Below are 18,653 nucleotides of genomic sequence, written 5' to 3'. Positions count from 1 at the left end.
ATTAGAAAACATAATCCCAGCTAGACATACAAAGCGATGGGGTCTAAATTAGTTGTTACCACTCAAGACAGAGATCTTGGCCTTATTGTGGATAGTTCTCTGGAAACATCTGTTCAATGGGCAGCGGCAATCAAAAAAGCAAACAGAATGTTAGGAACCATTATGGAAAGGATTGATAATAAGGCAGAAAATATCATAAAGCCACTATATAAATCCATGGTACACCAACACCTTGAACACTGCATGTAGTTCGCTTTGCCCCACCTCAAACAAAGATAATAGAATTGGACAAAGAACAATGAAGGGCAACAAAAATTAATAAGGGTATGGAATAGCTTCCATATTAGGAAAGATTAAAGAGACTGGGAACATTCACTTTACAAAAGAGACCACTTCTGAATCCTGTTCATTAAATACAAAAATGTTTTCCACTATATTGGATTTATCTATACAACCATAACATCACAGCTATCAAAGCAGCTGTAAAATCATATTTTAAGTACATGACTGAGAAGTTTTATAGTAGATCTGGTATGTACTGTAGAAAACAGGGTTCTGTTTTACAGGTGTAAATTTACCTCTACTTCAACAAGACTATATCAGGCTTGGTAATTTTTTGCTCTTGATGATGTGTAACATTCAGCCATTTTATCCTACATGTTCAACAACTGAAGCGAAATGCACAACATAAGCACTGCCCTTCCTCCAGACAACCCCACCTCTGCCAACAGCTGCCCTGGGATTCAGGGACCAGCTTAGGGCCCGGTTCAGGAGCAGGAGCAGGAGCCGGGCTGTGAGTGGCCACCGAGCGTGGACCAATGCCCAGCCACTAGGCCCTACAGCGGCTGCCCTGCGCCAGGCCATGGCCTCCACCGCCGCCACCACAGGCACTGCCCAGGCCTGACCCACAGCCTGTGCAGTGGTGGTTAGTCTCAGCTTGCCCCCACTGCTGGCACCTGCACTGTGCGGCTCAGGTAGGGAGACCAGATGTCATGATTTTACAGGGACAGTCCTGTTATTTGGAGCTTTGTCTTATATAGATACCTATTATCCCCCACTCCCACCCCAAATTTTCACACTTGCTCTCTGGTCATCCTAGGCTCAGGAAGGTGCCCATGTAAGCAGTCAACCTGTTCATGTTGAGTCAGCACCAGCACCGAAAAAGACTACAGAGAACAGTCCAATAAATATATAATGCAATGTATTTAGATTTATATACAAAATGTAACCCTTCTGCCCCTCTGAGTTGGCAGCAACAAGGGCCGGGTTCAGTATCCAGGGGTTCTGTTTCAATAACACAATGCAAAACCGGCTCGAGCCCCCACCCAGTGACCTGGGACAATTACCTACCACCACCCCCCGGGCGCCTCTAGGAGGCAATACTTCCCCACTTGCAAGCACAGAGTCCGAGTGTAGCAAAATCCTTTTAATAAAGGAGGGAAACAATGCGGCATCACATTGGAGAGACACCACAAACAGGACTATACACAAACCATAAGCAAAAAACCCACCTCCAAGTACATTTGGCACTGTCCTTTCCCCCTTAGGGTCTTAAGTCCAATCACCCCAAAGTCCAACAACCCAAGAGTCTCTGTCTCTGGTCAGTGGCACCCCAGAGTTCAAAAGTTTATCTGCCGAGTTTTACCCCCCCAGCCTGGGTGGAAATGGGGGGGGGGCACACACAGGGTGTTAAGGGACACCTTACATGGGCCAGGGCCGACTGCCCCGCTTCTCCGTGGAGTTCTGCTGCAGCCTTCACCACGACTGGCTCCACTCCATCAGCTGTGCCGCTCCTCCAGCCAACCCGTGAACCGCATCAGCTGTCCCTGCGAACCGCTCCACACTGCTCACTGTTCCACGGGCTGTGCCAACGTGCTGCAGACTGCTCCGCTCTGCCAGCTGCTTAGCGATCAATCTTCAGGCTCCCCCACTCAGTGATCTCAGCTCAGTAAGCTTAGCTCTTTTAGTGATTTCAGCTCTTAGTGGTTTCAACTTGTAGTAGAGGAGCCCCAGTGCCACCTTGGCCCAACATGAATTCAGATCAGCAGCCTCCAGATGGACTCCTAAAGGATTCAAAATTAGCTCTGCTCTTTAACAGTGGAGAGAGGAGGATGTGCAATTGGTGTTCCAGGCCCTCAAAAGGGGCCCATACCATCAGGTACACACACCAGTCCCCAACCTCTCTCCCCTCACTGGGTTTTGGAACCCATGTCCCTTGTCTAGCAAGTACTATTTAATGTAGGTTGAGTCATTTCTGTCATAAAGCAGTCTCATAGTTCCTCATTCACATAATTAAGGTAACAGCACTTTTTTTCCTTCCTGCCCCAATAACAAAGAAATTGGGGATTCCACAGTGTGAAAATAACCATCCCATGCTGCTGTGTGTTATGCTAAGTGGAGTGGGTTTACCAATGCAAATGCACATTCCTAAAATTCCTTTGCCCACTCCTCATAATGTACCACCAGATGTCAGGGTAGATCTCATCCTGACTCTGCTTACACAAGAAAGTATCTATCCATACACTCAAGGTGCCTTTAATGTAACTTTAAAATTAATATCCACATGTAACTTAAGTGCAGTAATAAATATAATATAAATATAACTCACGACCAACAAATCAAGACAATTACAAGCTCAAATTACTCTACCACTTCAACAATTTTCCACTGTTAAAACTCCTTCCTCTGACCACCTCCTGACAATATTCAAATACTTGGGGGAAAATGAAGTTTGCTCATACAGATTAGTTTGGTGTTGGCCATTATAGGATGTAACATGCTGTATGAACAATGTGGAGGTTAATGGAAGGAGGAAGCACACATCAGCGCCCTAGGGGGGCTCCTATTAGGGCCCTAGTGGGGCTCTGGGTGTTCGCTACTTCCCACCACCCAACACAGATGTAATGAGGTTGAGTAGTGTCCGCAAAAGAGAAACTAACAACTAATTATTCCTCAAGAAAGGCTTTTAATGACTTACGACTATAAAGGCAACACAGACAGAATAAGAAGAACAGAATTAAAGACCAACACTGAGGCAGAATTAATATAAATGACAAATTATACTGGAGACAGGCACAAGTACAAGTAATATTATACATTAACTACTTATTCCTATAAGTACATATATAAAAGACAATTAATATTGGAAACAGTTACAAGAACATGCAATGCTGCTATTTTTGATTAGCTAACAACCTTACAGGGGTTATATCCACCTCCAATAGTATATAATTCTATATGTGATACTAATACATTGATTAACTATATTTTACCAATCTTAACATATATATCTCTCTTTATCTAATCAATACACTTTAACTAATTTTTATGCTAACTTTATGGTAACTTATACTGAAGACAGGCACAGTGACTTGCAAAGTTACTATGATTTATAATCTGTTGATCTTGCCCACACCGTACCCGTTTCCAGCAAGGCACAAATACATATACTGTTGCTATATAATGATTTACTATTAACTACTTACTACTTTTAAACAACTTAAACAATTTATTGATAAACTTAACCTATAATATTAATACAGACTTAAGATTAACCAGCTCGAGCATTACCAAACGGTTTTACCTAATACCTCACCCTGTTTTCATCCAAAGATACATTACCTTTCAGATGATCATTCCCTGCACTGGACAGGCACAGATAGTCAGTGAAGCGCAAGTCCCTTTGGTTCAGGGGGTGTATGTGAGCCTGACAAAGAGTGATCTCTTTTAGGTCAACAACACACACACACATATATGCGCTTCTGCATTTTATTTATACAGTACTTGCTGGCCGTGCTTTTGAACAAGTCAACCAATCAAGGTGGCCATATTTTACAGGGTGGCATTTGCGGTTGTTTTGAACTAATGAACTGTGCACCTGTGACCAGCTCATCTTTCCTTTTTGCGGCTAGTTGTGGTCAATTTGCTAGACTTAAAAAACCCTAAATCAGCTTAAAGAAGTGTCTGGTTGCAGAGCATAGTAACCACAAGTCTGTATCAACCTTTACAGACTTCTTAATCGATAAAGCTTCCTAGATAGATTATGCTTATGCTTGCAGGATTCTACTGTACTTGCTTCTTACAGCTTCCGGAAGTTTGAGGCCTAACAGTACTTAGCCTGACACTACTTGGCAGGGCTTATGCACTTTATGCACAAACAACACATTGATTTTTTTTTAAATTGGAAAATAATTTTGTAAACATGTTGCACTTATGGTGCCTACCCACCTACAGCAGCAGTAATTACTGGCTAAACTCAGTAAAACTGTTTTGTCTGCCCTTTGCCCGTGGGCAGAGAGATTCTAGAGCACTGTGACAGGAAGCAAATTCCTGGAGGAGGCAGTAACCAAAACAATCAACTCATTCTTGTTTATATCCTTTCTATAGTGGGATTCTAGGAAGGGGAGGGGAGAAAAAAACCAACAAAAAAACCCAGTTTTTTTTTACAATGTTGCCATTGGATAAAAGTTATTGAGCAAACAGAACCTGAAAGCTACTGTGTATGTAAATACTTGCTCTGCTTGAATGCAATTTACCATTCTTTACCTTTAATTTTAGCAAGTTAGCATCTTTGCTAATTGAATGCTGCTTTCAAACCCTTTTTCTACTGTTGATTTAGCTCCAGTTTGCTGAAAGTATTTTTAGTAACATAATGTGTCATTGATTTTCTTTCAAACCTCAGAGGAGGCACATGCTCCTGTAGAGACTATAGTGTACGGAGAGTGAGAGGAGCAGGGTTCTGTACCTAGTGCTGTCACCCTGAGACTTTCTGAAAGTCAGTGAGGCCAAAGTTCTCAGCACCTAGATAAAAGTGGTCCTACTTTCAGGGGTTGAGCCCCCATAGTTGCCATTGATCAAGTGGGAATTGTGGTTGCTCGTTGCCTCCACCAACCCAAGCAGCAGAGCATGTAAGCTTCCACCCAGGCTGGGAGGTAAACTCTGCTCAGGAACTTCTGAACTCTGGGGGCTGCACTGAACAAGGTCAGAAACTGTGGGTGGGGTGACTGTTGGGTTGCTGAACTTAAGACTCTGAGGGGAGAAGGACACTGACAAGCTTACTTGGGGATGGGCCTTTTACTCATGGTTTGTGTTATGAATCCTGTCTGCGGTGTTTCCCAAACATAATGACTCATTGTTACCCTCCTTTATCAAAAGGCTTTTGCTACACTCAGACTCCGTGCTTGAGAGAGGGGAAGTATTGCCTCTTAGAGGTGCCCAGGGGACTGTTATGCAATTGTCACAGGTCACTGAGTGGGGGCTCGAGACGGTTTTGTGTTGTGTTATTGACATGGAACCCCTAGATATGAACCCGGCCCTTGTTACTGAGAACTCTGACGGGTGGAAGGGTTACATTAGTCACACAGGTCAGGCCATTTGTTTCTGTAGATATATAAAAATGCACAGGGCTATATTCTCCCCTCTGCCAAAAGGAACAGATGTGGCTCTGACCTGGAGATAACAAGGTGAGAGGCCATAAAAGGTGTAGGGCCAGCTCCATTACATACTCCACCTTCCCATGCTCCATTGTATGAGCTTTGTGCAGTTAGGGCTCCATGGATATTTGAGGACGGGAGAGGAGAGAGCCAGGCAGCAGCAATTCCTCACAGCGTCCTTCCATCCCGAAACCATGGATATCTGAGTAGGAACTAATGATACTTCTCGCAGGATAAGCTTCCGCTGTCCCCTACAATAGTTGCAAGTGTGCCACCTACGGTACTCCAACAGGAGTTGTACTGGTGAGGGAGGAGGAACAGGAGAGCTGTGTGGAGGGATTGAGAAATGTACTGTAGGCAGCAATCCTGACTTCACAGGTGTTATCTATACAAAGCACCCGGGATCTTTTATAGAGGAGAAGGCAAAAACACCACATTTCTTGAGAATTCAGCAGTTAGCATATGCTTTTCAGTCATACACGTGCACACACACATACATACACACACACACAGAGTCCTGCCAGTTGATATTTATTGTTACCAGTCCAGAGTCTGGATCAATCTAGTGGCCAGCCAGATTGGCTGCCGAAGGGAGCCGTGCTCTGTCGGTCGTGATCCGATGCTCCTGGAGTGTGGCAAGACGAACCCAAACCCCATGGCAAAGCACGCGGTTCTTATAGTCTTTTTTCTCTGTTGAAGTCTATGGATTTTGCTGTGTTAGTTTCTGACCAGTTACTCCTTAATTGGTGTAAACATTCCAATACACCTCCGAGAGGGTCATCCTGTCCTGGTTTAATCAATTGTCCTTAGGGATGCCAGCCTTCACCTCAGGGTCGTCAGTCTGCCCTTCCTTCATTATGGATGCGCATTTAACTCTCTTTGGCTATAACAATGGCTATAACACCTTATCTAGTCTTTGACAGTTAAAGGTATACAGCAATTTTTATGTTGAGCAAGAAAAGGCATTGTGAATTAAGTTTTCCTAAATCTTATAATCAAAACAAGTTACACTGGGGCCCAGGCCTTCAATGTTCCTTTAATCTCCTTAACATAGATACAATACAGGATCCTGTCTCTTATTTTCTAAACCTTAAAACAAAGAAATGTATATTTAACTACAGTGCCTAATTTGTAATACATATAGGAAACCATCGTAGACATTATAACTTATCCTAAAACAAAAGAGTGACTATAATCAGTCATAAGGATTGTTCTGGTCTGTCATTCCTTTTGCTATTCAAAAAGGGTGTCTGGCAGGGTGAAATCAAATCATGCATTAATTCTCATAGTACAATTATAAAATCCTGCTCCTTTTGACACGTCAAGAACAATTCTTGAGTGGGTCATATCTTATATAATTGTTTCATAGCCACATATTGAGAGGCAATTTGAGCTTGTGGTTGCAATTTAACAAACGTTCTTTTTATCCAGCAACACATACATAACATTCCATTTAGCCAAATGCAGGATAAGACCAATACAATTAGGAATGGATGAGGCATGATTGACAGTATGCCTTTAGAGGTGGGAGACCAGCCTGTGAAAACACCATACCAGTGATATGCAGTAAGCACCCTTCCAGCATTAGCAATGTTAATCATATCTCCATTTGTATGTGTTATTTGGAGAACTTGCTTTCCTGTACCCTTTTGAGTTTCCCGTAAAAACTGCGTTACTTTGGCTTCTAAAAGCAGTTAATAAGCTAACTCTTGCCAATCCAAACCAAGAGATATGGAGAAGTTCACTAAGGGGGCAATCATAGTACTTTGGGCTTTTTCCAACTTAGGAAGATAATAAGTGTGATTCAAAGGCCTGGTCTACAGTGGGGGTGGGGGGTTCGATCTAAGGTATGCAACTTCAGCTGAAGTCGAAGTACCTTAGTTCGAAGGACTTACCCGTCCTCACGGCGCGGGATCGAAGTCCGCGGCTCCCCCATCGACTCCGCCACCGCCGTTTGCGGTGGTGGAGTTCTGGAGTTGACGGGAGTGCGTTCGGAGTTCGATATATCGCGTCTAGATGAGACGCGATATATCGAACTCCGAGAAATCGATTGCTACCCGCCGATATGGCGGGTAGTGAAGACGTACCCTAAGTGTATAAAATGCTTGCCTTACATCTACACTCATACATTGTCGTGTGCCCAATAATCTTTTCTCTTGCCCTTTCACTGACCCGTAATGCGAGGTAACCTGAAAGATCCCATGGCCAATTTTGGTAGTGGACTGACATTCCATAGCTCTGCCTCCACAGATTGTTGATGGGCAATTTTAACAATAATTTCTCCTAGTAACAATTCAGCCTTAACTTTACTGGAGACATACTGTATCCATTCATGTGTATATGTATCAAACAAAGATCTTTTTCATTGGTTTAACAGGTGCTCCAGTACTTTAACATTTCCTGATTGTAGCGGGGTGGTCACCCGCTCCTGCCTTAAAAGGCTTAAAACAGCCTGGGGAGAGGGCTGTGGCAGGGAAGGAAAAGCGGGGCTGAATGGAGAAAGCAGCTTCAGCTGGGGGGGGGGCATGCCTCAATCAGGCCAAGGCTGGCTTAATCAGGGCCCATCTGGCCCTTATAAGAGGGCTGGGGCCAGAAGCCAGAGACAGTCTCTCTCTAGCTATAGAGGGAGATGGACCTGGCTGCAGGGAGCTAGAGACAGGGTACCTGAGTGGAGCAGGGCTGGGGAAAGGCAGAGAAGCTGGGGAGCGTCCAGCCTGGAAAGCCCCAGGCTGTGGCCTAGCAGAGGGCCAATGGGTACTGGGGGTTGCAGAGGGCAGCCCAGGGGTAGGCAAAGGCAGCAGGTCCAAACCCAACCTTGCCGGTGAAGAGTAGGATGATACTGCAGTCTGGCCCAGGGTGCGGGGGCTAGACAATTACTGGCAGTAGCCTTATGACTGAGGTGAGGTGGGGATGAGGGTTGGGGTTCCCTGGGGAGGGGAGACCCTGAGAGTGAGGGGTTACTGCCGGGGGACAGCACCCCAGATAACAGGGTACCAGAGTCCAGGGAGGAATGCAGGGGGCCAGCGGCACTGGGATACCGGCCTGCAGGGAGCGCTCCAGAGGCTGGACAAGCTAATTCCTGAGATGACCAGCAGGAGGCGCTGCAGCAGTGAGTCCCGCACGCTTACACTGATATTACCCAGAACATTTCATGTTCAAGTGATGCTAAACTAAGAATTTGCATTTCAGGACATCCCATAGCCAAAGTAGCTTTATTTCCCAATTCCAGCTGTTCTTTGTATAACAGCCAAGTAGTGGTGTTTAACCATTTCCACAAATTCCATATCTCTTTCAGATTGCCTAGGCCAATTTGCAACAAATCCACATTAGCATCTGCCTGTTCATTTATAAGACTCTCCTGTAATTGTGATAAGGCACTCAATTTATTTCTAATTACTTCTAAATCTACCGTATTCATAATCCCGGTTCCAAACCCCACCTCTCTTAATATAGTATCTGCTACATCTCGCCTGGTTCAGCCATAGGGGCTTGGGTATGTCTTTATCCATGCTTTCAAAATAGGAAGGGCATAGGGCAAACATTTTGACCCCACTCTTGACACATTTAACTGGGTCCAATCCATACCAAATTTAATCTCTACTAGCAAAGGATTCAGAAGGACCCTTGTAAGGTCACTTTGAGTTATAAACAACTTTCGCTTCTTCATCCTGATCGGAGTGCTTCTTTTAAACGTGATATCTTTGGTCCAAATCTTAGTACACGTGTCTGGGAACCAAAGGTTTGAATCTCCATTAAGTATTAGACAATATCCTACTATGACAGTTAGTATTGTTCCTGTCTTAACAGGCTCATCCCACTGATATGGTAATCATGGATAACTGGCACTCCAGGTGGTGTCCCCATAGGGACCCTCTATTTTAATCCCTATTTCCCAGTGGTTTGGTATTCCTGTGATGTTTGTAAGGTGAACCCTGAGTCCCACTTCCCCTTCCCAGACATAGATATCAGTATTCCCTATCAGCCTCAGAATTCAATTAGTTTTTTTATCATACCATTCTAAGAGAATTCCTTGTTCCTGGATGGGGATCAACGATTGATTGGCTAACGTGGAGGTATTTGTTATCAGGGGGGTTTAATTTGTGAGGCATGTACCCATTTCAACTTTCCATCTGGTATACCAATGGGCTGAGGCAGTCCACTATGAAATAGGGTCCCATCCATTTCGATTTCAGGGACTGGCCCCTTTTTCCCAATTTAATGTACATAACTTGATCCTCTATTTCCCACAGGGCTGCTTCAGTACATGAATTTTCTTATCCGTTTGTTCAATAGCTTGATTGACCCTACATTGAAGAGTGGTCTTGTCTTCTTGCAGCTGCTTAAGCCACTACAAATGTTCAGACTGTGTCACATTAGGGGTCCGTCCCCCCCGTCTTGTGTCAAGTGGCTAGGGTCAATTATTAGGTGTATAGAGCGCCCAAACAATTTGGAATGGCTGGATTTTGGTTTTTAATCTGTTTCTGCTGCAGATAGCTGCTAGAATTAGAGGCAGCTTGTCTGGCAAATCTTTTCTGGTGTGGTTTACTACCTTCCGCAGCGCTTCCTTAATGGTACGTTTCATACGTTCTACCTGACCTGAAGAGCGGGGCCGGTATGAGATATGAAACTTCTGTTTGATTCCTAAAGCTTGCAACATTAATGTAAAAATATCTCCCACAAAGGGCCCCCCATTATCGGAATCTATTATCTCAGGGGTGCCATATCTACACACCACCTCATTTAAAAACTTTTTAGCCACCACCTTGCTGCTATTGGTTTTGGTAGGAAATGCCATCCTGAAAAAGAATCAATTATTACCAACAGGTATTGAAATCCTTCTTTACTTCTAGGCAACTTGTCAATAAAATCAATCTGGACCCTATGCCAGGGCCCGAGCCTCCGTTCGTGCATCATGGGTTGCCAGTGAGGAGGCCATGCTTTATCCTACGTACACCGAATGTAATTCCTTACACATGTTCTAACATCATCCTCCATGGTTTTCCATTGTGCAACTTTTCACCCTGTTCAAGGTTCCTTTTATTCCCTCATGCATGAACTGATGGGCTACAGTAATCAGTTCTTGCCTCTCCTCCTTTCCTGGAGTTCGGGGACTTACGGCATCATCTGTTGGTTCAGGGGCCTCAGTAAGGATGCCTTTAGTTTGGCTTCTAGTTACAACTGTTATACTGGGTTGCCAGGCTATGTTATCTACCCGACTGTTCCAGATAGCTTCCTCTCTTGTTTCCTTGTTATGGGCTTTTCTCCACTGAGAGAAATGCAAAAACTAAACAGTGGAAAATAAAAATGGATATTTAAAATTCTTTGTGTTATAATGATAAAAGTTATTAGTCACACAGGTCAGGCCATTTGTTTCTGTAGATATATAAAAACGCACAGGGCTATATTCTCCCCTCTGCCAAAAGGAACAGATGTGGCTCTGACCTGGAGATAACAGGGTGAGAGGCCATAAAAGGTGTAGGGCCAGCTCCATTACATATTTCCCCTTCCCATGCTCCATTGTATGAGCTCTGTGCAGTTAGGGCTCCATGGATATTTGAGGACGGGAGAGGAGAGAGCCAGGCAGCAGCAGTTCCCCACAGCGTGCTTCCATCCTGAAACCATGGATATCTGAGTAGGAACTAATGATACTTCTTGCAGGATAAGCTTCTACTGGACCCTACAATAGTTGCAAGTGTGCCACCTACGGTACTCCATCAGGAGTGTACTGGTAGAAGGAGGAGGAACAGGGGAGCTGTGTGGAGGGATTGAGAAATGTACCGTAGGCAGCAAACCTGACTTCACAGACAGATGGACTGGATGAACACGCACTGTTGTTGTTAGAACTCCTGTCCTTCCACTCCCCATCTTCCTTTTATGTCCTTCTATGACAGTCACTTGTTGGCATGTCAAATTTAGGCTGTAAGCACTCTGGGCCAGGACTATGCCTTTGTGTCTGGGGCACCTAGCGCTGTGCAGGATACTTGAAAATAACAGTGATGATGGCAATGATCAAATAGGTCTTTTCCATCTCACATTTCTATTATATTATAATACAGCATGCAAATGAAAACTCATCCATGATACAGTAAAGAGAAGAGATCAATTGATTGACACAAAATCAAACTCTATGTTAACATAGTATGTTAGTATAGGCCTGGATTCTACAAGGAGCTCCATATAAATGGACCTCTGCGCATGTATGAAGCCCTGTTGAAATCAGCGGTGCTCTGAATGGGGTCCACCTGCACAGAGCTCAATGCAGGAGCAGGCTTATCAGCAATACAAAGATTCAGAGAAGAACAAATTACATAAGATTATTATGCATATTAGTATAAAGTAAAATGATTCCCAGCATAACTGTACAGTATTAGGGGAAACATTCTGAGACTTTTATAATCTTAAAGTGTTGACATTTGTTTAAAGTTTGTCTGAAAAACACAAAGGACTAGATTAAAAATCTGACACTTCTAGAAACAGATTTAGTGGATTTAAAGTGTCATGGTTGGCAAACTGAAAGTGTTACCTACTTTAAGGGCTACATTTTGGTGTTTGAAAGCCAGCGGAGAAGTGTATATGCTACTCCTGGTGGAATTCTGAACCAAACATTTAAAAATTCTGCACATCATATTTGAAAATTCTGCAACATTCTGCATATTTTATTTTTCAAAATAACACAAGATAATCATGCCAGTTTGAAATTATGTTGGTAATTTATTTCAAAATATCTGTCAGCAAATATGTCTGTAACAATACAGACCAAACAAACGATTCTGGTAATTTTCTTTTGCCAAATAGATTCCTCACTAGGCATATTAATACAGACCTTTGTCTAATTCATTTAAATTACAATACATAATGGTATTTCCTGCACCTGTCAGGAGCAGTGTAAAGGCATAGGGGAGTCAGGGGTAATGGAGGACTGAGGGAGAAGGAAGGATCTAGGAGTGAACCTGAAGGGTGTTGGGTGTGTGTGGGAGAAGGTTTTATTGGGGGGTGGGAGGGAATGGGGAGTGGGATTGCTAGTGAGTTGGGAAGCCTCCCCGATGCAGACACTGGCTGACCCCAAGCCTCTCCCATTTGGTCAGGATCATCTGCCCCTGTTGCCGCACCCCCCACCCCACCCCCAGGGATCTCTGCAGCCCTCTTCCCCCCTCCCCAGTCCCAACACTGTCCAGGGCCGCCCAGAGGATTCCGGGGGCCCAGGGTCTTCGGCGGCGGGGGGCCCTTCCGTTCCGGGACCCGCCGCCGAAGTGCCCCGAAGACCCATGGCGGGCCCCCCCCCGCCGCCGAATTACCGCCGAAGCGGGACCCGCCGCCGAAGCGCAGCCCGGTCTTCGGCGGTAATTCGGTGGCGGGGGGGGGGGGCCGCCGCGGATCTTCGGGGCACTTCGGCGGCGGGTCCCGGAACGGAAGGGCCCCCCGCCGCCGAATTACCGCCGAAGACCGGGCTGCACTTCGGCGGCGGGTCCCGCTCCATCTTCAGCGGTAATTCGCCAGCGGGGGGGTCCTTCCGCCCCGGAGCGGAAGGACCCCCCGCCGGCGAAGACCGGGAGCGAAGAAGCTCCTGCGCCCAGCCCCGCAAGAGTTTTCCGGGCCCCCCGGAGCCAGTGAGGGACCCCGCTCCAGGGGCCCCAAAAAACTCTCGTGGGGGCCCCTGTGGGGCTTGGGGCCTGGGACAAATTGCCCCTCTTGCCCCCCCCCCGGGCGGCCCTGACACTGTCACCCCACTAGTTCCTGAGTCCATGCCCCAGTCTGCCCCCCTCCCAGCAATTCTGAACCCATCTGTGACCCCCCCCAGCAGCCCTGTGTGCCCCCCTCTCTCCTAACCTGGCTTCCTGGGCAGGGTGCTGTGATTAACTTCTACTCCTGGGGGGATTCTGCAGCCCTGAGCATAGAATTTTGTATTTTCCCGCATAAAATACATTTGCCTAATAAGTGCCTCAGTTCTTCCTTGTGCCCACCAGAGGGCACTGTGGTGCCAGAATAGCCGGCATGAACTAGCCGGTCACAGCGGCCTCTGGTGGGGAAAAGGGAGAACTGCAGCACTTCTTAGGCGAAGTGTTTTTTATGCGGGAAAATACAGAATTACGCAGTCAGAGGAATTCCGCATGGCTGCAGATGCGCAGAATTCCCCCAGGAGTAACGTGATGGACGGTTGAGTGCTGGTAGAGCACCAAGGGATATGCATTGAGGCAGTGGTTCTCAACCAGGGGCCTGGGGCCCCCTGGGGGGCCACAACCAGGTTTCAGGGGCTCCATCAAGCATGGCTGGCATTAGAGTCACTAGGGCTCAGGGCAGAAAGCTGAAGTTCCACCAGGCAGGACTGCTGCCGGGGGTCCTGAGCCCCACCACCTGGGGCTGAAGCCGAAGCCTAAGCAACTTACCTTCGTGTTGCTCTCTATGGTGTGGGGTGCCAGGCAACTGCCCTCCTTGCTACCCCCTAACATGGGCCCTGGCTTTTATATGCAGAAGAACAGTTGTGGTGGCACCCCCGGTCCATGGAGTTTTTATAGCATGTTGACAGGGGGCCTCAGAAAGAAAAGGGTGAGAACCCCTGCACTGAGGCATAAGGCTTTGTTCATAATGCTTGGCATGTGTTCCAGTGGTTAGAACATTGGACTGGGCCTCAGGAGACCTGGGATCTATTCCTGGCTCTGCTCCTGGCCTCTTGGGGAAGTCACTTCACCTCTCTGTTCCTCAGTCTTCCCCCTGTAAAAAAGGAAAAACTGATAATGACCTCCTACAGTGAGGCTCACTTGCCTCTTGCGAGTGCCCTTGCCCGTTGGCTGTGTCTGTGCCGGCACTCTCGTTGTGTTACGCTGCTTGTGGTGACCCCTGTTGGCAGTTAACTTTCTCAGGCAGGTTTTCATCTAAGGCACACATAGTTCACATGTGAAACAAACACACAAAAAAGACCCCTTCTGGGGTAAATTGTCCAGCAGAGCCTACCATAGTACCCTCCATTAATCTCTTTAGTTGCAACCCTGTCTCTGGCCTCAATTCTAGTCTCATAGGACCTATCACAGTACCTTTTTGATGTTAGCCTGCAGCCCTGTCCTGGGTTCAGTTCTCAGTCTGTCCAACAGGGCCTGTCACAGTATCCCACTGGCCTCACTCAAGTATTGTCTCTGCTCTGATATGGAGCAGTGCCCCTAGGCTGCCTTCCCTGCAGATTCTCCACCAGTTGCCCCAGCTCTCCAGCTGAGTCCCTCTTTACAGTTCAGTTCCACCCCTTCTGGACAGGGGCGGCAGGTTTGTATAATTTTTGGTGGTGCCCAGAAAGGGTCCCAAGTCCTGTCCCGCCCCCACCCCACGTGCCTAAGGCTCTGGGAGGGAGTTTGGGGTGCAGGCTCTGGGAGGGAGTTTGGGTGCTGGGTGCAGGCTCTGGGCTGGGGCAGGGAATTGGGGTGCAGGAGGGGGTTTGTGGTGCAGGCTCTGGGAGGGAGTTTGGGTGCAGGAGGGGAGTGGGGGATGGGCCAGGGATGAGGAATTTGGGGTGCAGCAGCCAGGCTGCTCTGGGGCTCTAGAGAGCAGGACTCCCCCCCCCCAGCCCTCTCCCCACCAGCAGCAGAGAGCTCTGGGGGAGGGGAGGAGGAGGACCCCCTCCCCAGCACAACACTCACGCAACCCGCCCCAGGCTGCTGCTCAGGAGGTCCAGCCAGGATAAGCTCTGCCCTCGGAGTTGACTCTGAGTCGCCTGCTAGGCAGGGTGGGCTGCCCTGTGCCTCTTCCCCCTGCAAGCGCAGTAGCCGCCTCTGCCTGTCCCCAGTGCCGCTCCCTTGTAGCCAGCAGCAGAGCGCAGCGTAGAGCTGCAGGGGGCAGCTGCCCAGGGCAGGTGTGCGGGCGTGGCAGGCAGGGCCAGGGGAAGAGACCCAGCCCAGAATATTGGTGGAGCCGGGCCCCCTGGGCCCTGAATTTGCTGGAGCCCGGGCACCACAGGTCCATACAACTCACGACCCTGCTTCTGTGGGTAACAAAGTTCAGCAATTACTGACTCTCTTCCAGCTCTTCAGCTCCCTCTCTGGGCTACTCCCTTACTCAGGGCTTAAGCCACTTCCATAGTGGCTGGTGGGGGAACCTATAAGTAGCACCAGCCTACTGCTTCCCTTTAACTACTTGCTATGTTTCCAGAGGCCTCTTATTTCTAGCCCAGGTACCTTCCTTGCTTTTCAGGCTCCAGACAGCATTGACCTGTCCAGCTCTGCAGCTAGCCAGGAGCACCATCCTTGCTCTTCTAGCTGTAACCAGTAACTGGTCTGCTCTGGCTAGCACCTCCTTTTTATAGGAGCCTGCTGGACTATTATTGGCTGCTTCCCTGCAGCCTCTCTAGATAGCCTGGAGGACCTTCCTCTACTGTTCCCTTACCTGGGGCAGGGTGTGGTAGGACTGTGAGGCCTCAAACAGTGCTTTGAGATCTACCGATGAAATACATTATATGAGACCTGAGAATTAATTAATTATTATTATTACAAGGGTGTGCAGGGACCATGCTTAGGAGCACTTTCCACTTCTATATAAAATGTGTATCTTTCACTCCACCCTGAGCTGCCCGTGTAGCTAACCACTGCTAACTGGTGTGTGGCAGTACTGGTGGGTAGTCATCGTGTGAGAGATTTTCGTTACCAATCTGCCTGGAGCGTCAGTTGTTCAGGCTGATGCCACAGGATTGTTTGGGGAGGAGATGACAAAATGTATCAAGTGTCTAGATTTTAAAGCTTTATTGATAAAATAATGAAATAACAGCAGAGTGTGCTGGGACTGTTCCCACTTCACTCAGGGGAAGAAAGAAAGCGTTAGTGCCCCCAGGAACTAACCCGCTTTCATACTCACACCCACGCTACCCCGACTGGCCAAGTCTGGGAGTAACGTCAGAGGAAGAGACGGGGAAAGGTGGATGGGAGTGCTGTCCTGGGCCCCAGGGCGTCCAAGAATCTGCTGTGCTCTCCAAGTTGCCCCAGCTCTCAAGAGGGTTTTAAGTCCTGGGCTTCTTTGGGGGTGGTTTTGTCCAGGGCCGTCTGTTCCAGGTGCTCTTTGTACCAGTCCAAACAGGCTTGCTATGGTCTCTTTTCCTTTTTCAAAACATCCCGGCTCCAAAGACTGTGGGTTGGTTGGTTGGTTGGTTGGTTTTTTGTCTTGGCCTTCACTGGTCTTGTTGTTGTTTTTGCAGCTCTGTCTCACTTAGTTCTTTTTTCACAGCTGGTCGGGAGGGTTGGACATTCCCCCCTTCTGTCTCTTGGAGTTATCTTATCTTCAGACTAATCTTGTTAATTGCAGTGTTGAGTTAACCCGTTCTCTGCTCTTTTCTCCCCCTCCTTTCTGGCCTTTTGTGACCCACAAAAAAACCTTCCACTCTTCACTTACACATCTTTAACCCTCCCCAAAATGCTTTGCGATGCTTGCAACAGGGTTAGCAATATACATGCTGATCTGCCCTCCCAGGGGACTCCCTAAGGGGAGGGGGCCATTGGGTTGTGACAATGGCCTCACCCAACATGTCCTTTGGAACGTACAGCACTGCCAACACTGAGCCTGAATCAAAGCTCATTGAAGTCAGTGGATCAGGCCCACTGTTAACAACCTCTCCTCTTGCACTCAGGAAACATAAGCAGCCAAGTTATGGATGCCTTCTTTATAGATGTGTTGGAGGTAATGAGCGTTGCCAACCCTCCAGGATTATCCTGGAGTCTCCAGGAATTAAAGATTAATTAAAGATCATGCCATTAGATGAAACCTCCAGGAGTACATCCTGGCAACCCTAAAGTGACTCACCACACTACATGGCCAGTGAGCTCCTTGGGGTAAGATTGACACTTACAATGTGTGAGAACAGTGGCCACAGTGAAGAAGCCCCAATTGCAGTTCGGTCCTTGAGGCACTTGTGCAATATAAAGAAGAAAAAGAAAAGCAATCAGAACTGGTAGATAAAAATGTGGATCTATCTTTGACTGTTGATCAGAGCATCCTTGAAGGAGCTGTTTGGTCTATTGGGTAAATGTTTGATTTTGGAAACCTAATTGGAAGCATTTTGTATGTGTATTTTGAAGATCCACTAGGTGTCAGCATAACCAAAAGCATCAGACTTAGGGTATGTCTACACTTACCGCGCGGGTCGACGCGGTGAGTTCGACTTCTCGGAGTTCGAACTATCGCGTCTAATCTAGACGCGATAGTTTGAACTCCCCGCGCGCTCCGGTCGACTCCGGAACTCCACCACTGCAAACGGCGGTGGCGGAGTCGACCTTGGAGCCGCGGACTTCGATCCCGCGGCGTCTGGACGGGTAAGTAGTTCGAGCTAGGGTACTTCAAGTTCAGCTACGCTATTCATGTAGCTGAACTTGCGTACCCTAGTTCGACCCCCGCCCTTAGTGTAGACCAGGCCTAATAGACAACAACTCTACGAACAGGAGAACTAGGACTGGGATGTCTGTAGAACAATATTTATAGTTTACCTTACTCCATGGACATATGAGGACTGCTACATTTTTATATTACTCTTAAATATTTCCAGGAACAATATCACAACTGATTACTCTAACTCTGTGATGCTGTTCCTACTGACAGCTTCTGTGGAGTAAGAATGTAAATACTTCTGAGAATGATGAGCTGGTAGTACCCTCCAGTTTAGAGGTAGGATGAGCGGGCAAAATGAAGTGCTACTGAACAGGTGGAATGCAGGTAAAACTAGGGGCACTTGAGGGGGTTAATACCTGTCAATGTTGCTTTATGGTTGTAATTTTTCTCTTCATTTCTCCCCCAAAAGGAGTCTTCTTAGCTTTTCACCAGAATGTGATGACTATTCTTCCAGACAGGGAGAAGTGGCCCACACTCCCTCTAGGAACCATCAGACCTGCTCTTGAATCTGCCAGTGAGATTGTTGCAAAGTGCTACAAGGTGCTCCCTCCCTAGGTTGAGGGCATTGTCTCTTTACAGTGCTCCTAGCTTTTGCCATCAGGAATGAAGGACCAGCCCTAAACACAGATCGCCATATACTGATGACAGTTTGATTACCAAGGCTCTCAGGTAGGGTGACCAGATGTCCCAATTTTTGGGCCTTTTTCTTATATAGGCTCCTATTACCCCCCACCCCCATCCCAATTTTTCACGTTTGCTGTCTGGTCACCCTACTCTCAGGCCACTTTTTCTATCAGGAAACAGCTCAGAAATATATAATTAGGCAGGTCATCAGATGAAAAATCCTCTGTTCATGGAACGTTTCTCACC

Source organism: Mauremys mutica, chromosome 8 (genome assembly GCF_020497125.1).
Source record: "Mauremys mutica isolate MM-2020 ecotype Southern chromosome 8, ASM2049712v1, whole genome shotgun sequence".
NCBI lineage: Eukaryota > Metazoa > Chordata > Testudines > Geoemydidae > Mauremys > Mauremys mutica.
Note: the sequence above shows the minus strand (reverse complement) of the source record.